The sequence below is a fragment of the Aquarana catesbeiana genome, linkage group LG02 (genome assembly GCF_042186555.1).
Source record: "Aquarana catesbeiana isolate 2022-GZ linkage group LG02, ASM4218655v1, whole genome shotgun sequence".
Classification (NCBI taxonomy): domain Eukaryota; kingdom Metazoa; phylum Chordata; class Amphibia; order Anura; family Ranidae; genus Aquarana; species Aquarana catesbeiana.
In genome coordinates this window covers 225,882,152-225,903,024 of record NC_133325.1, presented here as the reverse complement: position 1 = coordinate 225,903,024, position 20,873 = coordinate 225,882,152, and positions in this window count along the sequence as shown.

Genomic DNA, 20,873 nt, shown 5'->3' with positions numbered 1-20,873 from the left:
AGGAGATCATTGAAACCCCTACTTCTCGCTCTCACCCAAAGAGATATAAAGTACAGGTGGGCCTTCCCGTTCGCGGTTAAATTTTCTGTTAAGGGAAAACAATTTGCTTTCTCATCCCTCCCAGAAGAAGAAAAGCTCCTCTTACACCTGAAAATCATCTCCCAGGAAGCTGCTATGGACACAACCAATGCCAGAACCATCTCCAACAAAAGACAGACCCCCCCCAGCCCCCAATCTCCTTTGTGGTCCACAGGAAAAGCTAAGAAGGCCAAAGACAACAACCCATCTTGAAGCCGGTGGTGACTTTGATATTACCTAACACATCCCGGGTGTGAAGCAGGGACCAGAGGAATGATTCCCCATCTGTGGGGGTCCCTCGTGCCTAAATCCTAGAGCACGCTGATCACCCGGGCACCGGTTACTAACTCTTCGGTTTGCTTATTTTTCAGTTTTTTGTTTATTTTTTCCACTGACCTCGTTTATCGCAGTGTACGTTGTCCACAAAGCAACTACCTCTCACAAGGACGGAAGTTTTTCCCCCCCACACTGCACCTGAGAGTACTTTGGACACTCATTAAGGGGAAACCTGAATAGTTCCCCCCAATGGACGCTCTGCTGTGCTAGGGGGGGGACTGGGGAGTGAGGAGGGAGGGAAATGTGCTAGCAGGGGAGGTGAAGGGTCCATAGCCAGTTAGGCTGCTAGATACTAGGCTATGCTTATGTGAGGATATTATTTACATTTGAAGTTCATGTTCTTTAGAGGGCGTCCGGTTTTGTGACGGACCACTTGCGCACCTATCTAACCCTTAGATACCCATCGGTTTCTGAGGGTTAGGTTGTCTGAGCCTGGATGGGCCAGACATTTTTGGATTCTCTTCAGAAGGACACATGGGGTTTCTCCTCCCCCGTGTCCTTTCTTTCTTTTCTAGGAGACCTTTACTATCCTTTTCTGTTCTTCCCTCCCTCCCTCCCGATCACAACATTGCATATAACTGCATTCTGTTTTTCAGATAACATTCACATTCTCGAGGAAGCACCTACCCGTAACCCACCGACAAGGCACAATGATCCTCACGCCTTTGCCCAAGTGTCAACGCATCTCAGGGTAAGTGGGGGCTGTTTACGTTGCATCTTTTTCCTTCTGCTCCATGGCTGATAGCACCATGACTCAACTACACATAGCATCACACAATGTTCAGGGACTCAACTCCCCGGTTAAAAGGAGAAAGGTCCTTGACTATTATAAACATCTCAAGCTAGACGTTATTATGCTGCAAGAAACACATTTCCCATCCAGGTATAGCCCTAAGTTTCTTCACCCACACTTCCCACAGTTCTTTCTAGCGAGCGCAAACAACAAAACCAAGGGAGTCGCCATCTTAATCTCCAAAAACATGCTGACCCAGAGGGAAGGTTCCTCTTGGTAAAGGGCACGGTGGGTGACCGTCTGTATTCACTGGTCTCCTATTATGCTCCGAATAGAGGACAAGCTAAATTTTTCGACTCACTCTTACCCACACTAGCACAGAAATTAGAGGGGACGATCATTCTTGGCGGTGACTCGAACGCAGCGTTCGATCAGGGGATGGATAAGTCTAAACCCCCGCGGTCTCAACTCACACGTCCCACCAAAGAAAGTCTCAGAATCGCAAAGACGATACATGCACATGGCCTATCTGACACTTGGAGGGAACTTAATCCCAACAAGCGAGACTTCACTCATTATTCTTCCCCGCACAACACTTACGCACGGATCGACCACATCCTGACCCCATCCTCTATACTCCCATCAATACACAAAGCCCAAATTAGAGAATCGGCCCTATCAGATCACTCCATTGTCTACATAACACTGAAAACAGGGGCACTGGGTGGATCTAGGGCACTTTGGAGGCTCAATAAATCGCTCCTATCTGACCCCATAAGAGTCACGGAACTTGAAACAGGACTGCAGGAGTACTTTACACTCAATAAAACAGCGGACACATCCCCGGAAATGCTCTGGGCAACGCACAAGGCTTTCATAAGGGGTAAACTCATTCAGATCTCCACACAGATAAAAAGAGAACAAAGAGCTGAAATATTTCGGTTAGACGCAGAATACAATAAACTCAAAGCTTCACACAAAAAAGATCCATCCAGGGCCCCCTCCTCGCTTATCGACAAAGCCAGATTAGATCTGAACCTAGAACTCACAGTCAAAGCTGAAAAGGCCATTCGCTGGAACAAACATAAATTCTACACGCAGGCAGACAAAATAGGCCCCCTACTGGCAACAAAACTTTCTCCCCCCATCAAAACTCATGCTCTACCTAAGATCAGGGTAAACGGTCAACCCCCCACAACCAATCCGTCCAAGATACTAGAAGCTTTCCAAGCATTTTACTCTAACTTGTATAGACGACCTATTACACCCACCGCTGACTTAATTCCCAGCTTCCTGAAGGACCTTCCTATCCCCTCCCTAAAAGACGCTCACAAACAAAGGATGGAATCACCCATAATGGAAGAGGAAGTATTGGGGGTCATCAAGGACCTCAGAAAGGGGTCCGCCCCAGGTCCTGATGGTCTCTCCATACCCTATTATAAATCCTTTGCGCATATTCTAACACCTCACCTGACATCCTTCTTTAACTCCAAGACCAGTGGAGACCCCCTAGACACTCACCTTAACACAGCCTTGATTACAGTCATACCCAAACCTGACAAGAACCTCGAGGACGTTAGCAACTACAGGCCGATCTCCCTCATAAATAACGACCTAAAAGTACTCACAAAAATAATGGCTAACAGGTTATCTTCCTTCATTAGTCAGTACATACATAAGGATCAGGTGGCATTCATACCTGGAAGACAGGGCCCTGACCAAATACGGCGGGCAATAGATATTACCTCGATCTTGCAAACTAACTGGGAAGGGGGATCAACCCAAGCAGGATTCCTGTTGTCCCTGGACCTGCAGAAGGCCTTTGACACGGTCTCCTGGCCCTACATCTTCTCACTATTAGAGAGGTGGGGCTTCGGTGATCGCTTCCTTGGCCTTCTGCATGCCCTTTACTCCCGTCCGAGGGCCCAGATACATCTACAGGGACACTATTCCAAACCTATAGAAATTATGAGAGGCACCAGGCAAGGGTGCCCGTTATCTCCTCTCATATTCGCAATAGCTATTGAAACACTGGCGATCGCGGTGCGACATAACTCGGACATCAAAGGGGTGACCTGTGGGGACCAAACGCACAAATGCGGCCTTTTTGCCGCCGACATCCTCCTCTTCCTGACCTCCCCCCTAACTACATTACCCAATCTCTGCTTATTGTTAGAGAAATTTGCCAAAATCTCAGGACTTGAAGTTAACTTCTCTAAATCCCAAGCTCTCAACATCTCTTTATCTCCTCAAACAATCTCCTCTCTCAAACAATCCTTCAAATTCAAATGGAGCGATACATCCATTCGCTATCTAGGTATCACATTGACTGCCAAAACAGAAACTCTTTACACACACAATTACCCCCCTCTCTTTAAACAACTGGAAGCAGACCTTGTCCAATGGTCGAAACATGAGCTATCATGGCTAGGCCGAATCAATTCCATCAAAATGACCCTCCTACCCAGACTTCTCTACTTTTTTCGCTCCCTTCCTATACCAATCAGGAAAGCCCACTTACGATCTCTACAGAGTAACATAATTAAATATATCTGGGGTAAAAAAGGATATCGCATCCCCCAGAACACTTTATTCATCCACAGACGCAAAGGAGGGCTAGGTCTCCCGAACTTGCATAAATATTACTTAGCAGCCAGACTCGCACAATTGTCCACGATTTACTCCAGATATGAAAAACCTGATTGGGTCAATATAGAAAGACAGGCCATCCCCAACCACACGCTAGATCACATACTCTGGTGCCCGACCAAATCCAGGCCACCCATCCTCTCACCCACTCTATCCCACTCCTGCGCCTTATGGGATTCCCTCCGACTGGTCCCGTCTCTGGTCTCCAAGGGTCGCCCTCTAGCACATCTCTTTCACAACCCCGATTTCCCACCTGGACTAGACATGTCAGCTTTCAAATGGTGGCTTGACAAAGGGCTATACCGGATAGGACATTTCTTCACCCCCACTGGACCAATCGATCTCAAATTTTGCATCAAACACCTTGAAATCCTGGAATCGGAACGCTTCCGTTTCTACCAAATCACCAATTTCCTACATACCATCTGGAAGGAAAAACCCCTTCCCCCCAAATTTACAGCCTACGAGTTGTGGTGCGGTCAAGCCATGGAGCAGAGGGGGGGAATCTCGGTGATATATTCAGCCCTCACTTGTCCCATGGACAAAACCCCATACATGAAGGCTTGGGAGACTGACTTTCAACTTAGCAGAGATCTGGAGACTTGGCAAGCAGCTCTATTCAGATCCTTCAAAGGGATCCAAAATATCTCACTCATGGAGGCAAGCGTCAAACTGCTAACCAGATGGTACCTAACCCCAACCAGGCTAGCAACCATATACCCCACAACAAGCCCTCTGTGCTTCAGAGGATGCCAACACCTAGGCACCATGGCCCACATTTAGTGGGAATGCCCCAAAATCCGCACTTTCTGGAGAAAAGTTTTCTCCATGATCTTCAAGGTGACGGCTTGCCAGGTCCCCAGGATCCCAGAGGTAGCTCTTCTAAACGCATACATCCCAGGCATAACCAAGGCATCACAAACGCTGATTCACTTTATACTGCTGGGTACAAAAATCACAATTGCCTAAGCCTGGAAACAATCAAAACCTACAATCCACACAGTCAAAAGGAAGATCTCTTGGATCATGACCCAAGAAAAACTCACCAGCATTCTGATGGACTCCTCCTTGAAATTCCAAAAAATATGGGAGCCTTGGGCCCAATATATGGGTACTTCCCTCATTCCGGGTGCTCAGGTACAACATCATTCCTAAACATTCTTTAAACACGTCTAACCAATAATTATGCAAGAGGCACGCAGATGCAAGAATCATATCTCCTCACCTAACATGAGGACCCCCTTCCCCACCTCTCCCCTTCTCACTCTTTCTTCTCTTTCTTCTTTCTATCATCTCTATCGGTTAACTCAAGCCAGAGGGCTAAATGTTGATAACTTCATTAAATGCTACAGTTAGGTAGCCCCCCTCGCTCAGGGGGCTACGCAACTGTCCTATTTTACCTGTTTACTCGGCCCATATGGGCAGTGTAGTAAGGGAGAATTCCCTCGCCCGGCACAGTCAGTTCCCATCAGGGGTGCCGGGGGTAGGGAAGAGATCCCTAAAGTTTTAGGGGTAGAGCCAGGATCTTGTTATGTTTGTTTTTGGATCCAGATAATCATCAGAGAGCCTCCCTACAAGTTTCAAAGGCCGAGCAGACTTCTGTAATACTTTTCTGTTTGTAACTTTTTAATGTCTTACCCTAGGAGGCATTCCCTCCTGAGCGTATACATATGTTATTGCATAATTTGTATGTACTAATTAAAATAAAAACATATTGAAAGTAAAAAATAACTTCAGGTAAGTAAAAATGGCACAAATTAATTAAAGTGATATTAAACTCAAAAGCAAACATTTATTATATTTCAGCTTACTAGTTCTTAGATGTGATAGCTATATTTGCCTCCTTTCTTCTATTTCCAACTCGTGATACAGCCAATAAGTATATTGTTTATCAAAAGTACAAGCTCTCGAGCAGAATGAATCAGTTTACATGAATGAGGCAAGCCACTTAAAGGATAAGTTCACTTTTTTTAAAGAAATGATAAATGCACATATTTTTTGAAGGTAAAAAAGTGTGCAGTTATTATTTTTGTTTTGTAGGAGCATGGAAAGCTTTGCACCAGTGATCAGCAGATTATTGATGCCATGCAGATCTCCTGCACACTGTCAGTGTATCGGCTTACCTCTATGACCCGTAGGGGTAAGCCGATACTCCTTGACAGGAACACTCAATAAACTACCACGGCGCTCCACAGCACTGTGGTAGTTCATTGAGCACTACAAGCCAACAGCTGCTTAGGATGTCGGGGCTTGTAGTTCATTCAGACACACAGACCTGTTTTTCTGAATGACGCGGCTGTGTGGGTGGAGCCCCACATGGTCGCTATGTTTTTCGAACAGTGGCAGCTAATACAGGGAACTACTCCCTGTACTGCTGCCATGGGGGGTGGAATATGTAACATGTTCCCAAAGGTGAACTTATCCTTTAACACTGCCAGGGGTGATTCAAATGATCAATTTTTTTTATTATTCATCCCAAAAGGGGAAAAAAACAGTTTGCTGTAACTGATAATAAAGTGTGAGCTGGAGTTTGGCTTCAATTTGCTAGTTGTTCTAAATGTGATAATACATTTAACATGCCCCTCCCCCTTCTTCCCCAGACTGACAATGCTGCTGCTTGCTGTGCCTCCTGTTCTCATTCCTCCAGAGTTGTGTCTCACTAATACAGGAGGTGTGTTACTGGCCAGATCACCAGGTGAAAACAGAAAAAAAAAAGAAAAGAAAAATGATGTAGCTACCACATCTAATAATTGGTAAGATGCAATATATTAAAGTTTGGGTTTTAGGTTTGATACCGCTTTCAGTTCTGTATTAATTAGCACATAAATAAATGTATTTTTTAATGCAAGTTATGTAAGTACCTGAATTTGACTAGTTATCTGGCACATATACTCTACTATACAGTTTTTACAGCAGTAGGTGGGGAGCAGCAGCACAAAGAGGCATACCTGTGTAAATGTGGTAGGTAAAAAAGCACCTATGTATGTGTATTTAACCTGCATGTTTAGTTGTTCCCCTACATTTCCATTCTAAATATATATATAAAAAAACATATTTTATTATTCAATTCCGTATTTGATTATATTACACATTACCAAAATAAATATGGATGAATGAATGTACTATATGAAAAAGCAATTAACCCATCAAAGCAGAGCTATTTTCAGTCCTCAATGCTGACTGATAAAACAAAGTCTTTGTAATTGCAAGCAAAACACATGCAGACAGGCAAATTCCAACAAAGACACAGCGGTTGGAGCTCGGTCTGGATTCCCTTATATGAATAGTAGATCTGATGAATGCAACTTTCACCATCTATTGGGACACCTTGTGCTGCACACACCCCGTAGGGGTTCAAACTCACCGGAGCCAAGAGGTTAACAAGCCTTGGATCAAATCCTCTCTCTGGTTACTCCCGAAGTCCTCCAGGGTTGATAATCAGATAACAGCAACAATGTCCACATGTAAAAAAGAGACCCCAATAGTCCAGTACCATTTTGATAATTTATTGTAAGTCACAAATAAGAGAAAAAAACTAATAAAGTAAATACACTGTAAAAATCAGTGGGCGCAGTTCCTTACAAAGGATAGCCTTCTAGCTTTCAGTTGGTTGGTAATAGTGGATAACTCAAACTGCTTCTCTCAAAGCACAAGGGTACAGGTTGCAGACTGGATAGATGATACACACTCACAGCTGATCAGTCCTTCATTCCACTAGTATACAACTACAAGCTTGGAGCGCACTGCGTGTCAACCAGGCACAGCTGATCCGCACTTTCTCCTCCTCGTTTGTGAAGCTTCAGGCTAGAAGCACACTGCGTCCTCACGTGATAACGGTTGCCGTGGTATCGTGCTCTGACTAGTTTCGTCAGGAAGACTTTTTCAAAGAGCATCTTTGAAAAAGTCTTCCTGACGAAACTAGTCAGAGCACGATACCACGGCAACCGTTATCACGTGAGGATGCAGTGTGCTTCTAGCCTGAAGCTTCACACATGAGAAGGAGGAAGTGCGGATCAGCTGTGCCTGGTTGACACGCAGTGCGCTCCAAGCTTGTAGTTGTATACTAGTGGAATGAAGGACTGATCAGCTGTGAGTGTGTATCATCTATCCAGTCTGCAACCAGTACCCTTGTGCTTTGAGAGAAGCAGTTTGAGTTATCCACTATTACCAACCAACTGAAAGCTAGAAGGCTGTTTTAAAGCGCAGTACCAGTCACCTGTGGAAAAAAAACAAAAAACAAAAACTGTAGCTGCTGACTTTTAAACAACAGCTACTTACCTATCCCACGATCCAGAGGTGTGCTCACCCCAGTCAGTCTCACCCACCGTCTTTGGTCCTTGGTGATGACATCTTCACTATGGGCACCTGGCTGTGACAGCTTGTGGCTTCACAGCCGGGTGCCCACTGTGCATGCGTGTGTCATGCTGCGCATCGTGAATGGTGGATGCAGTCTTCTGGGACCTGTCAGTGTCCCAGTAGACAGTAGAGGGAAGGGAGAAGAACCTCCATTTCCAACCGCCGTGGCGATCAGAATGGAAATGGGAAGCAGGTGCCTGTCAAAATTGGGTACCCCCCACTCCTCAAAAGTGGCAATTGTTCAAGAGGAGCAGGGAACGAGTCCTTAAAGTGGAACTTCCCCTTTTGGGTGATGCTCCGCTTTAAGAAATATATATATATATATATATATATATATATATATATATATATATATATATATATATATATATATATATATATACACACACACACACACACACACACAGTAGCGATTTTTAAGCTTTAAATGCTGCTACCAGGCTTCAAACTCCTGTGTTGGGAAGGTTTTCTCTCATTTGCTGCCTATTTGACAGGTATCTGACAGAGCAAGAATAAAAATAATAATTTTAGTATCTGTTTTGCCCTAATTAGGGAAATTCTCTTCATTCTTAATGTAATGTGTAACAGACATAACAGAAACCGAGGGTGAAAAGGAGACATGGGAATTGACTTACTAAAAGCAAATAGATTGTTCATTTTGAAAATAAAAAAGGGAATTTTTTAAGAGCTTACTGAAAGTGATAACATTTCACTTTGGGACTGGATGATGGAAGTTAGCAGAGCTTCATTTAACAGCTCTGGTAAAAAAATTCCTTGCAAAATGCAACTTCCAGATCAAAGTGAACTCTATTTGCCTTTAATAAATCAACCCAAGGGGCGTGGCGTCCGAGCCCGAAGATGGCCGCTTAGCCTGAGAACTCCACCACACAGCCGGGGGAATCCATATACATTGGAGCCCTAATACAGCCTGCCCATACACACCCGACCCAGCAGAGCTCAGTCCACCGCTCAGGATGCTGAGGAGGAGAAAAGAGCCGCCGCCACCGCTACTGCCGCAGCTCCGCAAGCTGCTGGGATACTTCACTGACTCGGCACGGCTTCAACCAAATGGCGCCCGGGCGGAGCTTATGAATGGGAAGGCTGCAGCCGTGGCTTCTCCCCCATCACATAGCGGGATCAGCCCGGGGGAAACCATCCAGTGGGTCCTCATCAGCAGCATCCACCCCCACCACTAGAAGCCCTGCCAAGTCCAAGCAGAGGACGGCTTCTCCTCATGTAAACCTGCCTAATCAGGAAATGGAGGTGAGTGGACAGGGATCCTCACAGTCTCACACACCAGAGACATTAGACCCTATAGTTGGATTTCCCACCTCAGGGCAGCCTGTGTCTGACACGGTCCTAAAAGATATGCTGATGTCCCTGCGATCATCATTACATCACGACATGCTTCACACAGTGAACAAGTGTCAAACAGAGGTTCACATAATGGGAGAGAGGGGGAATCAGACAGAACATGCTATGGGAGAACACGCAAACTCCTTCAACAAGATGGTGGATGCACACACTGCTCATAGTGATGACATCTCCTGGATCAAAGATAAAGTAGCAGACCTTGAAGATAGATCCAGGAAGAATAACCTAAAAATAAGAGGCATCCCTGAATCAGTATCTGCGATGCAGTTACCACAATATGTCCACGATCAATTCTCCGCAATATTGCCCGCCATGTCGGCATTAGAGCTCACAGTGGACAGAGTGCATAGATTACCAAAACCGTCCTTCTTAGCAGATGATGTACCCAGGGATGTTTTGTGGGGGTTACACTTCTACAGAGCAAAACAAAACATACTAGCTGCCTTTTGCAAATCTGACCAGCGCCCAGCTCAATACACCTCCATACAACTACTCCCTGACCTCTCTAGACACACTCTCCAACGTCGTCGCAACCTAGCCACCATCACCAAAGCCCTACGCAACCATCACATCTTACACAAGTGGAAATACCCTGCCACGCTATCCGTCACATACAATGGTAATAACACCAATATTTCCACTCTTGAAGAGGGACTGACAGTCCTCCGACAATGGGGAATTTTGCTAGAAATGCCTCCAGCCCCCATACAAATAGATGGATCCTCGCACATACAGGATGATTGGCAGGTGGTGTTCCGGAAAAAATAAAAGAAAACTGGACATCCGAAGGAACGCTCCTAAACTACTGAATCAATTCTAATGTTATATATCCCCCGGCAATGGCATACATGGAAGTACTTCCTATTCCCCTCCCCTGTATTGAACAGTGCATATGGATCAAGAATCCCCCTGCGGATTCTCCTTTTACCCTGTTACCATTCTTTTTTCATATATCAGTTTGTTTTGTTTTACCTTCCCATTTGAATTTATGGATCAACAACCAATACCAGAGGCATCTCCGAGTTCGCTTCCCGTGAAAAGAACCTCAGAACTCTTCAAACCATTCATCAACATTAACGTATACTCTTGGGACATCGTCACCTTGGAACAAAGGAAACTCCTCCTCGATGGAACTGTCGCTCTCCAACCTTATTGTGAGTACTATCGACACTTAACTCAAACAAAGAAAAAGCAAAAATATGTGGCGCTCACTGACCCTAAAAATGATGAACAAATACGTGCAATAATCATAAAACTACAATTCATAAATCTAAAGACGCAGTGAAAAATAATGCAAAGCAATGAAAACCATCATAAAGTGCAATGAAGTGCAATACACTAAATGTAGAAATACTAGAGCACAATGTAGGGTGATAAAAACTTATCATCAAGTGCAATAATAAATAGTAATAAAAAAATGCAATAAGAAGTATAAAGTAAAGCATGTAGCTAGTAAGGTGCAGAAAAATATATAAAGTGACAATGTGCAAAAGAGAAAACGTGACACACTGATGTGTGTGATGAATATCCCAAACGAACAATTGAATGGTCATACAATAGTATTAAAAAAATAAATCAAATCCAATAATAAAATAGTGCAAATCCCAAAAGGTACGTGTAATCCAATAGGCAATACACTGTAACTCCCAATATCAGCAAGATCCAATCTTCTAGTAATGATGGCAGAGAGAAGTGGAAGTGCAAAAGATAGTCACTGTGATGAAAAGTGTCCCAGATAGAAAGAAATAATTAGTGTACTAATTAGTGCGACATCTTTTTCCCCCAGCCTCTCACCTGCAGTAGCAGCCCCCAATGGGCCGAATCAAGCATGAGCCAACGGGTGAAGTACTCCACAGAGGATCTGGTTGTAGTTGCAGCGCACAGGGACACTCGATATGTAGTTCACAATTAGACTCTTCCACCCTTAATATGTGCCATCGGATATATGGTAATAGAAAAAAGTGGGCTCCATTGTGTAGTATTTAAAAATTTATTGGCGATAAAAAACAAATAGTAACTTACATGTAAATTAGGTAATATCAGCAAATGAAATGGATGCTTCCAGGTTTGGCCGTACCCAGGAAACGGCACCTGGCTCCTCACTGACGCGTTGCATCACCACCACGTGACTTTCTCAAAGGGTCAAGGAGTCAGGTGTCGATCAGCCAGTTTATATAATCCCGTCCGCTGTCATGACAACAGCAGGTAAACATACAAATAAAATCTTCCTAAATAGTGATGATCTAGGCATCTAACATAGCATGAATAATGGATCCATAACAAAACTATATACTCCCATCCGCTGTCGTGACAACCGAGGGTAAATGATAAAATCATCCTAGATGATAGCAATCCAGGCATCAAATATAGCATGACTGATGAATCTTTAACTATATAATCCCGTCCGCCGTCATGACAGCAGCAAACATAAGAGTAGGATCTGTTTGAATAATGACAATCTAAGCATCAAAATGCAACATGAATAGTAGATCCCTGGTATATCAAAATACAAAACAGTAAAACATAGAGTCCTAAAACATATTAAACTAATAGTAATCTTCCAACAAGAGACAATCATGACCAAGAGAGAGGACGGATGAGGAGGGACAAACAAAAGGGATACAACCAAAAGGGACATTACCAATCAAACACATTTGTTATCCCTGTACACAATAGATTTCAGCCGTTACAAGAATATCAGGGGAATCAGGGAAATTACACCAACTACCCCCAATCCCGTCCTTTTTTAGGGAGAGGGAGGGGGTCCCAACAAAAGAGACGGGAGCAACCCTCACGCCGAGGAAGGCCCCCACCGTATTCCCTAACTCCAATTCAACACAGGGTCCCACAACCCTCAACTCAGTACAGGGGTCCACAGCCCTTGGATCGTCACAAAATCCCTTATTGGAAGGAACAACATTCACAACAGGAAAAAGACCGCCCTCAGCACGCTGTCCCAAACAAAGTAGACACCGGGGCTGTAGGGCAGGATCTAGAATCTAAAAAAAGAAGAAGGGGATCGGAGTGGGAGGTATTTTTAATCTCTCTGTGGTGAAGTTAACACACAAGGAAATTAACATTTTGAACTTAGGTTTAAAATGTGGTCTAAAGAAACCTATCAATAAATTTGATGTCTTCATTGACATCCACAAATATATCAGAAAGCTGAATATTAAGAAATACTTTCTGGGTTGTAATTCTTCTACTGCAGTCACTGTTCAGAAGCCTAATAAAGTGATTAACAGTGGTCTAAAAAATAAGTCTCTTTTCAATCCCCTTAATAACCCCAACCATCAAGTTGAGGTGTTTAAATGATTGATTTTACGTGACTTAGAGCACCTCAAACCAAACAAAGAGGTGAATATGAGACATATCAGTGAGGGCATCACCATGCTAGAAAAAAGAAAATAAATCATCATAAGGCCAGCTCATAAGGGAGGAGGAGTGGTGATACTCCCAAAGGATTTTTATCATGGCCAGATTATGGATATGTTATCGGACCAGGTAACATATAAACCTCTTGAGAACGATCCAACTCAATCCTACAGGGATCAACTGAAAATTCTGGTGGACATGGGATCAAGGAGTGGGGTCTTAACCGAGAAAGAAAAGTGTTTTTTATTACCTTCTAGCAGTCGTATACCTACATTATATACTCTGCCAAAGATCCATAAAGATCCCACCAATCCTCCAACGAGACCCATTGTGAATAGTATTGAGTCTGTTTCTGCAAGAATGGGCCAGTATTTAGATTGTTTTCTACAGAAAAGTGTCATGAGCACTCGCTCTTATCTTAGGGACACTAAAAACTTCCTGAACTGTTTGCAAAATGTGAATTTGGTGGGTAAACCACAGGTCCTCTTGGTTACAGCAGACGTTGCATCTCTATACTCCATTAAACAGCACGACGATGCTCTTTTGGCGCTCAGTTGGGCTCTATGCCAAAGGGATGACCTCCCCCATAATCAAAAGATTTTTCTGAGGAACGCTCTCGATTTTTGTCTCAGTCACAACTACTTTTGGTACGGTGGCATATTTTATACACAACAGAGAGGGGTTTGCGATGGGCGCGAAATTTGCGCCCAGCATCGCAAATCTTTTCATGGCGGAGTGGGAGGATAAAATCATCTTTGAGGAACAACGTTCAGAATTAATTTTCTACAAACGCTTCATAGATGATCTGTTCTTCATCTGGGCTGGTTTGTCGGATTCGTTGGAAACGTTTTTACAAACATTAAATCACAATAATAACAACATAAGATTAACCTCTAATTGGCATAGTGATACAATCAATTTTCTTGATGTCACTGTATATCGACTGAATGATAAATTAGAAACCAAGGTATACTTCAAAAAAACTGATAGGAATAGTTATTTGCCTATCTCAAGTGGCCATCACCCCCTATGGCTCAGAAATATTCCAAAAGGACAAATCATGAGGGTGAAAAGAAATTGCTCTGAAGAGTCCGAGTTCTTCGTCCAATATAAAATCCTCACGGAAAGATTTGAAGCCAAGGGATACAAACCTGATATGCTGAAAAAAGTGGTGGAAGAAGTGGCAGTTATACCCAGAGCTACATGCTTACAAGAAGCAGATCAAGTGAGTTCTGGTATGCCATCTATTAAAGAAAATAATCGTAATAAAGAATGGGATTTCATCTCCCAATTCCATTCTCAGTATAAGGAAGTTGAGGACATTTTTAAAAAGCACTGGCATATTCTCTTAATGGATAAGAAACTTACCACTGTACTACCTCCTACACCTCAATTTATTTGCAGAAAAACCACGAGTTTTGGTGATAAAGTGGTAAAAAAAGTGATTGATCCTCCTAAGCGCCCTCAGATGTTTTGGGATCGTAAGCGTTTTTTCGCATGCAGGAAATGTAAGGCATGCAGGGAAGTTGCCAGACCCCTTAGAGGTATAAATAATTTTATCTCCCCTGTTAACAATCGGTCCTTTAACATTAAACAATTTATGACGTGCAATAGTACTTATGTGGTCTATGCTCTAAAATGCCCTTGCAGCCTGATTTACATAGGCCGTACCAAAAGATTGCTACGAGTTAGAATCGCCGAGCACATCCACAATATCAAAATAGGTTAAAGGGACTATAATGTTTCACTATACTTTAAGTTGAAACACGATATGGGGGGTGGAACATCTCCAAACTCATTGGAGGGGCATAAATCGCATTTGAGAATTATCTAAATGCGAAACTCGGTGGATCTACTCTGTGGATGTACTCTCCCCCAAAGGCCTTAACATTGAGCTGGATATTAACCGCTTTATCAGTGACACGTAATACTTTATTTGGCACAATATTTTATCTATATATTTCCATCATGGTTTATTGATTCATCTAGTTCCGCATAATTTATGGTGTCTCTGTCTTGGATAAAAAGCAATTTTTTTATATACAGTATGTTTTATGTATAAGATTTTTTTATGTATAGAATTTCTAATTTTTTATGTAGGTCATAATTTTACATTATCTTTTTATATTGTCCATACATTGCGGACATTTTTTTACATTGTCCATATATTGCGGACTTTTTTATATATTCTACATACATTGTGGACATTGTTTGCATTATGTAGATCATGTATCATTTTAGGTCTTAATGCCATTTTATCGCATCCTCCATGCACGTTTATCCTTGTACCCATAGTAGTACTGAGGGTGGTCGCCCAGTACAGAAGTAATGTATGATGTCTAGGATGCATTACAGTAAACAATGTATATACATAAAGATGGGAAAAACAGGATAAACCAGCTGGCAGGCTGTTATACATATCTCATTAGGAAATTATACATTCTCCGATGAGTTTTATATGGAACTGTATCCACATCGTTGATATCTGTATTTTTATAATGCATGTAAGGTATAATCTTGCAATGTGCATATAGGTCATCTTCCTTTAGTGTCCGGTTGTGGCTGACTCTGGGCAGTCTTGGTATTTTTTGAGAGACAGGGGTTTTTTTTTATCGTTCCCCCACTGCTGACAGTTCCCTGGATATAGATATATGTGTAGCAGTTACCTATCAGCAGGACTTTCCAGATTGGCCACTGAGTCAGTCACTTATATAAATACCGGCCTATCACAAGGTAGATTACGCCCTCAGACGACGTCCGGAAGTGATGAAACGCGTCAGAGACGTAATCTACCGGAAGTGAGGCGTGCGTTCCACAGACCGGAGAGGAACCAGGAAGTGTGTGGTTTTTGCTACACACGGCGAATGCTCTTGAGGACTTCCCGGGAGCCGTGGAAAGTAACAGGCACAGTGCACTTTATACAATTGCTCTATTTAATGTAACTTCTGCATATCACATATCACATTACGCATATCACAAATAAGGGGGGATATATTTGGATGTTTGGTTGAATAAAACTATTTTAGCAATATCACACTATGTGGATATTCTATTCCTCCCATATGTTATGCTGCAACAACCGAGAGTATTACTGACATCTGGTGGCCGTACAGAGGAGGTGGTGAACTACCAATAATATCATAAAGGCTCTTGTATGCTGAATTTCTGGTGAGTGTAATCCCATTGGGGTCAACTCCCCCTCATGTGGTGATTGTTTTTGGGTGGAAGAAGCTCCCCACTCCTGCAGAACACAGCTACTCAAGCTATCCTAGATCTCTTCTTCTACTGGGTTTTTTCTATTTTAAATGTGTCTAGGAGGTTTCTGACACATAGCGCTGCTGACACATCAAAAGACTTTGTATCGTCATTTTATTTTTTTATGTTTTTTATTGCCTATATATACATTTTTGCAGATTTATTAAAAAAGAAAAACTGAAATATCACATGGTCCTAAGTATTTAGACCCTTTGCTCAGTATTTAGTAGAAGCACCCTTTTGATCTAATACAGCCATGAGTCTTTTTGGGAAAGATGCAACAAGTTTTTCACACCTGGATTTGGGAATCCTCTGCCATTCCTCCTTGCAGATCCTCTCCAGTTCTGTCAGGTTGGATGGTAAACGTTGGTGGACAGCCATTTTCAGGTCTCTCCAGAGATGCTCAATTGGGTTTAAGTCAGGGCTCTGGCTGGGTCATTCAAGAACAGTCACAGAGTTGTTGTGAAGCCACTCCTTCATTATTTTAGCGGTGTGCTTAGGGCCATTGTCTTGTTGGAAGGTACACCTTCGGCCCAGTCTGAGGTCCTGAGCACTCTGGAGAAGGTTCCAGGATATCCTTGTACTTGGCTGCATTCATCTTTCCCTTGATTGCAACCAGTCATCCTCTCCCTGCAGCTGAAAAATACCCACACAGCATGATGCTGCCACCACCATGCTTCACTGTTGGGACTGTATTGGACAGGTGATGAGCAGTGCCTGGTTTTCTCCACACATACCGCTTAGAATTAAGGTCAAAAAGTTCTTTCTTGGTCTCATCGGACCAAAGAATCTTATTTCTCACCATCGTAGAGTTCTTCAGGTGTTTTTTAGCAAACTCCATGCTTTCATGTGTCTTGCACTGAGGAGAGGCATACGTCGGGCCACTCTGCCATAAATGAAGGTGTAGAGGGGCGTGGCTAGCCGGCGCGGTGTATGGACGCTCACTGAAAGAGCTCCTCTCTGCCAAGGGCCATCAGACTCTTATACAGGGACCTACAGCCTAGAAATTTACAGCCATCAGAGCAGTTCAGCTGGGGGAACATCAAGGATGACATCTAGGAAAAGAAAGGAGGATATCTATCCCAACAAACTGCCAGATTACTTTATGTGGCAGCGGCGGTCTCCTGAGCAAGATGGCGGCGGCAAGCAGGGGAAAGGCACACGCGGCCCTCACACACAGAACGGCGCTGCACAGGGGAGAAGATCAAACAGAGCTTGCAGTTCACCCACCGCTGAGCAGTACTCCCTGCCTCCTTCAGCCTCATCCAGCCCAGCCAAAAGCAAGCCAAAGCTGGATCACACAGAAGAGGATGGTGAAGAGGTAAGCTCATCTCAGGATGATACCAGAGAACTGCAGGACTCCATAACTGACTTCCCCACCGCTAACACACCAATCATGGACACTACACTTAAAGATATGTTGATATCTCTAAGATCCACATTGCATGCTGATATTCAATCACTGACTAGACAATTCAAGTCTGAAATATCATCAGTGAACAAGAGAATCTCACATGTTGAAACAAAGATGGGTGAGTTTGCATGCACCTTCAATGACTTAGTTGATGCCCACAATGATAGAGATGATGACATGCTGCAACTGAAACTAAAGATAGCAAATTTAGAAGACAGGTCCAGGAGGAACAACGTCAAAATACGTGGGATTCCTGAATCAGTTAAAAATCCTGACCTGAAACCTCGCTTTATACAAATGCTGAAATCTGCCCTTCCAGAAGTTCCCCAAGATGAACTAGTAGTGGATCGTATCCATAGACTGCCTAAGCCTAAACATATAGCCGCTCATCTACCCGGGACACTATTGTCAGGATACATTTTTACCATGTCAAGGATCAGTTTATGGCAGCCACAAGAAACCGTGATTCCCTACCAGGGGAGTTCCAAGAACTATCCTTTTATGCTGATTTGTCAGCTTTCACCATGCAACAAAGGCGTCAACTAGCTTCTATCACAAAGCCACTGAACAACCATCATATCACCTATCGGTGGATATACCCAGCAAAACTCATGATAATAAGAGAGGGAACTACACATGTGATCTCCAACATCAAAGATGGCCCCCGCCTTCTGCGAGATTGGCAAATTATTACTCCTGACGCAGACGCCCAAGATAATCATGGCTAGAAAGAAAGAGTTTAACAATCCGAACCTACTTCTAGGCAACCTCTACTTCTATTGCATCCCTGATGGCCCCGGGGATTGCCACCTTTCGTTTACTTGTTAAACACCCCTCGATTGAGCGGTTATTCTCACCGCACAGATTCTTTTAAGAATCACAAGTTCTGTTTGTTGCTGTTAACTGTATTTTTCTTCAAGAAGTTTCCAAGAATCAGATCCATCTCTGTGTAACCCAAAGTACTACCTACTACACCACCTGAACAGAATTTCCACCTGCAGTATCTCATCACAGCATATCCGCAACAGCCACCACCTGAGAGCTCCTACAGATGCAAATCCCACCTTAAGGACCACCACCTAGCCAACAACTGAACACCACCTACCTGATCAATCTCAAGCCGTTCATCAGCCTCAAGGTAACCAGAATCTATATTGTTGTTAAGGCTTATAATTAAGAATAACTGGGAACCTCATCATGCCAATCAAAATTGTATCCCTCAATGTAAAGGGCTTAAACAGCCCATACAAACGGCAAATGGCCTAGAAAGAAGCCAAAAATCTTCACTGTGATGTAATATGCTTCCAGGAAACCCATTTTGCAGCAAGTAAATCACCTCATTTTCAAAATCGCCAGTTTCCACACATCTTCCAAGCAAATTATTCCTCAAAAAAAAGGGGTGTCGCCATAGCTATCAAAGATACTGTACAGTTCCAAAGCCTAGATATCCATCTGGACAATTCAGGTAGATTTATTATCCTAGTATGTAAACTTAATGGCAAAAAATTCACCTTAGTGAACATTTACCTTCCAAACTCCAAACAACTATCATTTCTAAAAAAAGTATGGAAAAAAGTCTCATCGATAAAACAAGGCCATACCATCATGTGTGGAGACTTTAATGCTGTCCCTAATAGAGACTTAGATGTATCCAGCCAGACCAAGCATTCCAGAAGCAGATTGACCCTGAACGATTTCATCTCATCTTCCGGTTTGTATGATGTGTGGAGGTGCCAACATTCCTCCGAAAAGGACTTTACCTTTTTTTTCTAGCGTTCACCATACGTATTCTGGAATAGATTTGTTTTTAGTGGATAAATTCATCCTACAATAGATTACAAAATCTGAACTGCACTGTATTACTTGGTCGGACCATGCTCCGATATCTGTAGTCGTGGGGGACCGCTGTGCTGAGACCAGGGCTAACAGATGGCGTAATGACATTTTCACACTATCTCAACCACAAAATCTAACGAAAATCGAAAAAGCAGTTAAAGAATTTTTTGTCATCAATGCCCCCTCGGTGAGCGATCCCTTCACGCTATGGAACGCACATAAGGTTTACGTGAGAGGTTTACTCATACAGATGAGTGCTAGAGCAAAAAGACAGAGATCAGAAAAGCTTAATGCTATACTAGCTCAAATTCAACAGTTAGAAAATTCAAACAAAAAACACACTACGCAAAATATAAGAGAAGCACTGTTTACGTCCAGGCAGGAACTGCGCACACTCCTAATATCAAGCCATAACCATCAATTAAGATCACTAAAAGCTTAGACATATAGATACGGAAATAAGGCAGGGAAGTCATTAGCCACACAACTAAAAGAAAAAACTATTAAACAAAAAATATCCTACCTCCTTAACTCCAAATCCAATAAAAAAGTTAACAACCAACAAGAAATAGCTGATGCCTTTAGCGATTACTACGAACAACTATATAACCTTAAAAAAGACCCAGATACTTTTCAGCCCAATGACGCTGTGATATCAGAATTTCTGGAATCCATACATCTCCCTAAAATATCACAAGAAGATTCAAAATACTTAAACCAACCATTTACACTACAAGAAATAAACAATGCTATCAAACATCTCCCCCGCAACAAAGCCCCAGGCCCAGACTGTTACTCCTCAGAATATTATCAGATATTCTCATCCACCCTATCCCCTCACCTACTTCCTGTTTTTGAAGCAGCAACAAGTACAGCACAATTCCCATCAGAAATGCTTACAGCCACAATCATAACTCTTCCCAAACCAGGCAAGGAACCCAATCTTCCGCAGAACTTTCGGACAATATCTTTATTAAATGTAGATGTTAAACTACACGCTAAAATGATAGCGAACAGATTATCAAGTGTTTTACCCAAACTAATAAACTATGATCAGGTGGGATTTGTGGTGGGTCACCAGACCACAGATGCCACCGGAAGAATGTTAAATCTTCTTCACTTGGTGGAGGAGAACAAAGAGCCTTCTCTGCTTCTGGCTTTGGATGCAGAGAAGGCCTTTGATAGAGTGCATTGGGGGTACTTATCCAAAGTCATGGATAAGTTTGGTCTGGTCGGCCCATTGCAGAAAGCAATAATGGCGTTATACTCCTCACCATCCGCATTTGTATACATAGAAGGTATGTTCTCTAAGCCATTTCTTATTACAAATGGAACAAGACAGGGGTGCCCGTTGTCCCCCATAATTTTCACCATGCTTATGGAACCACTAGCGGAAAAAATAAGATCCCATCCCTCCATATTTGGTATCACTTCACAAGATCGCGACCACAAGATCTCATTATTTGC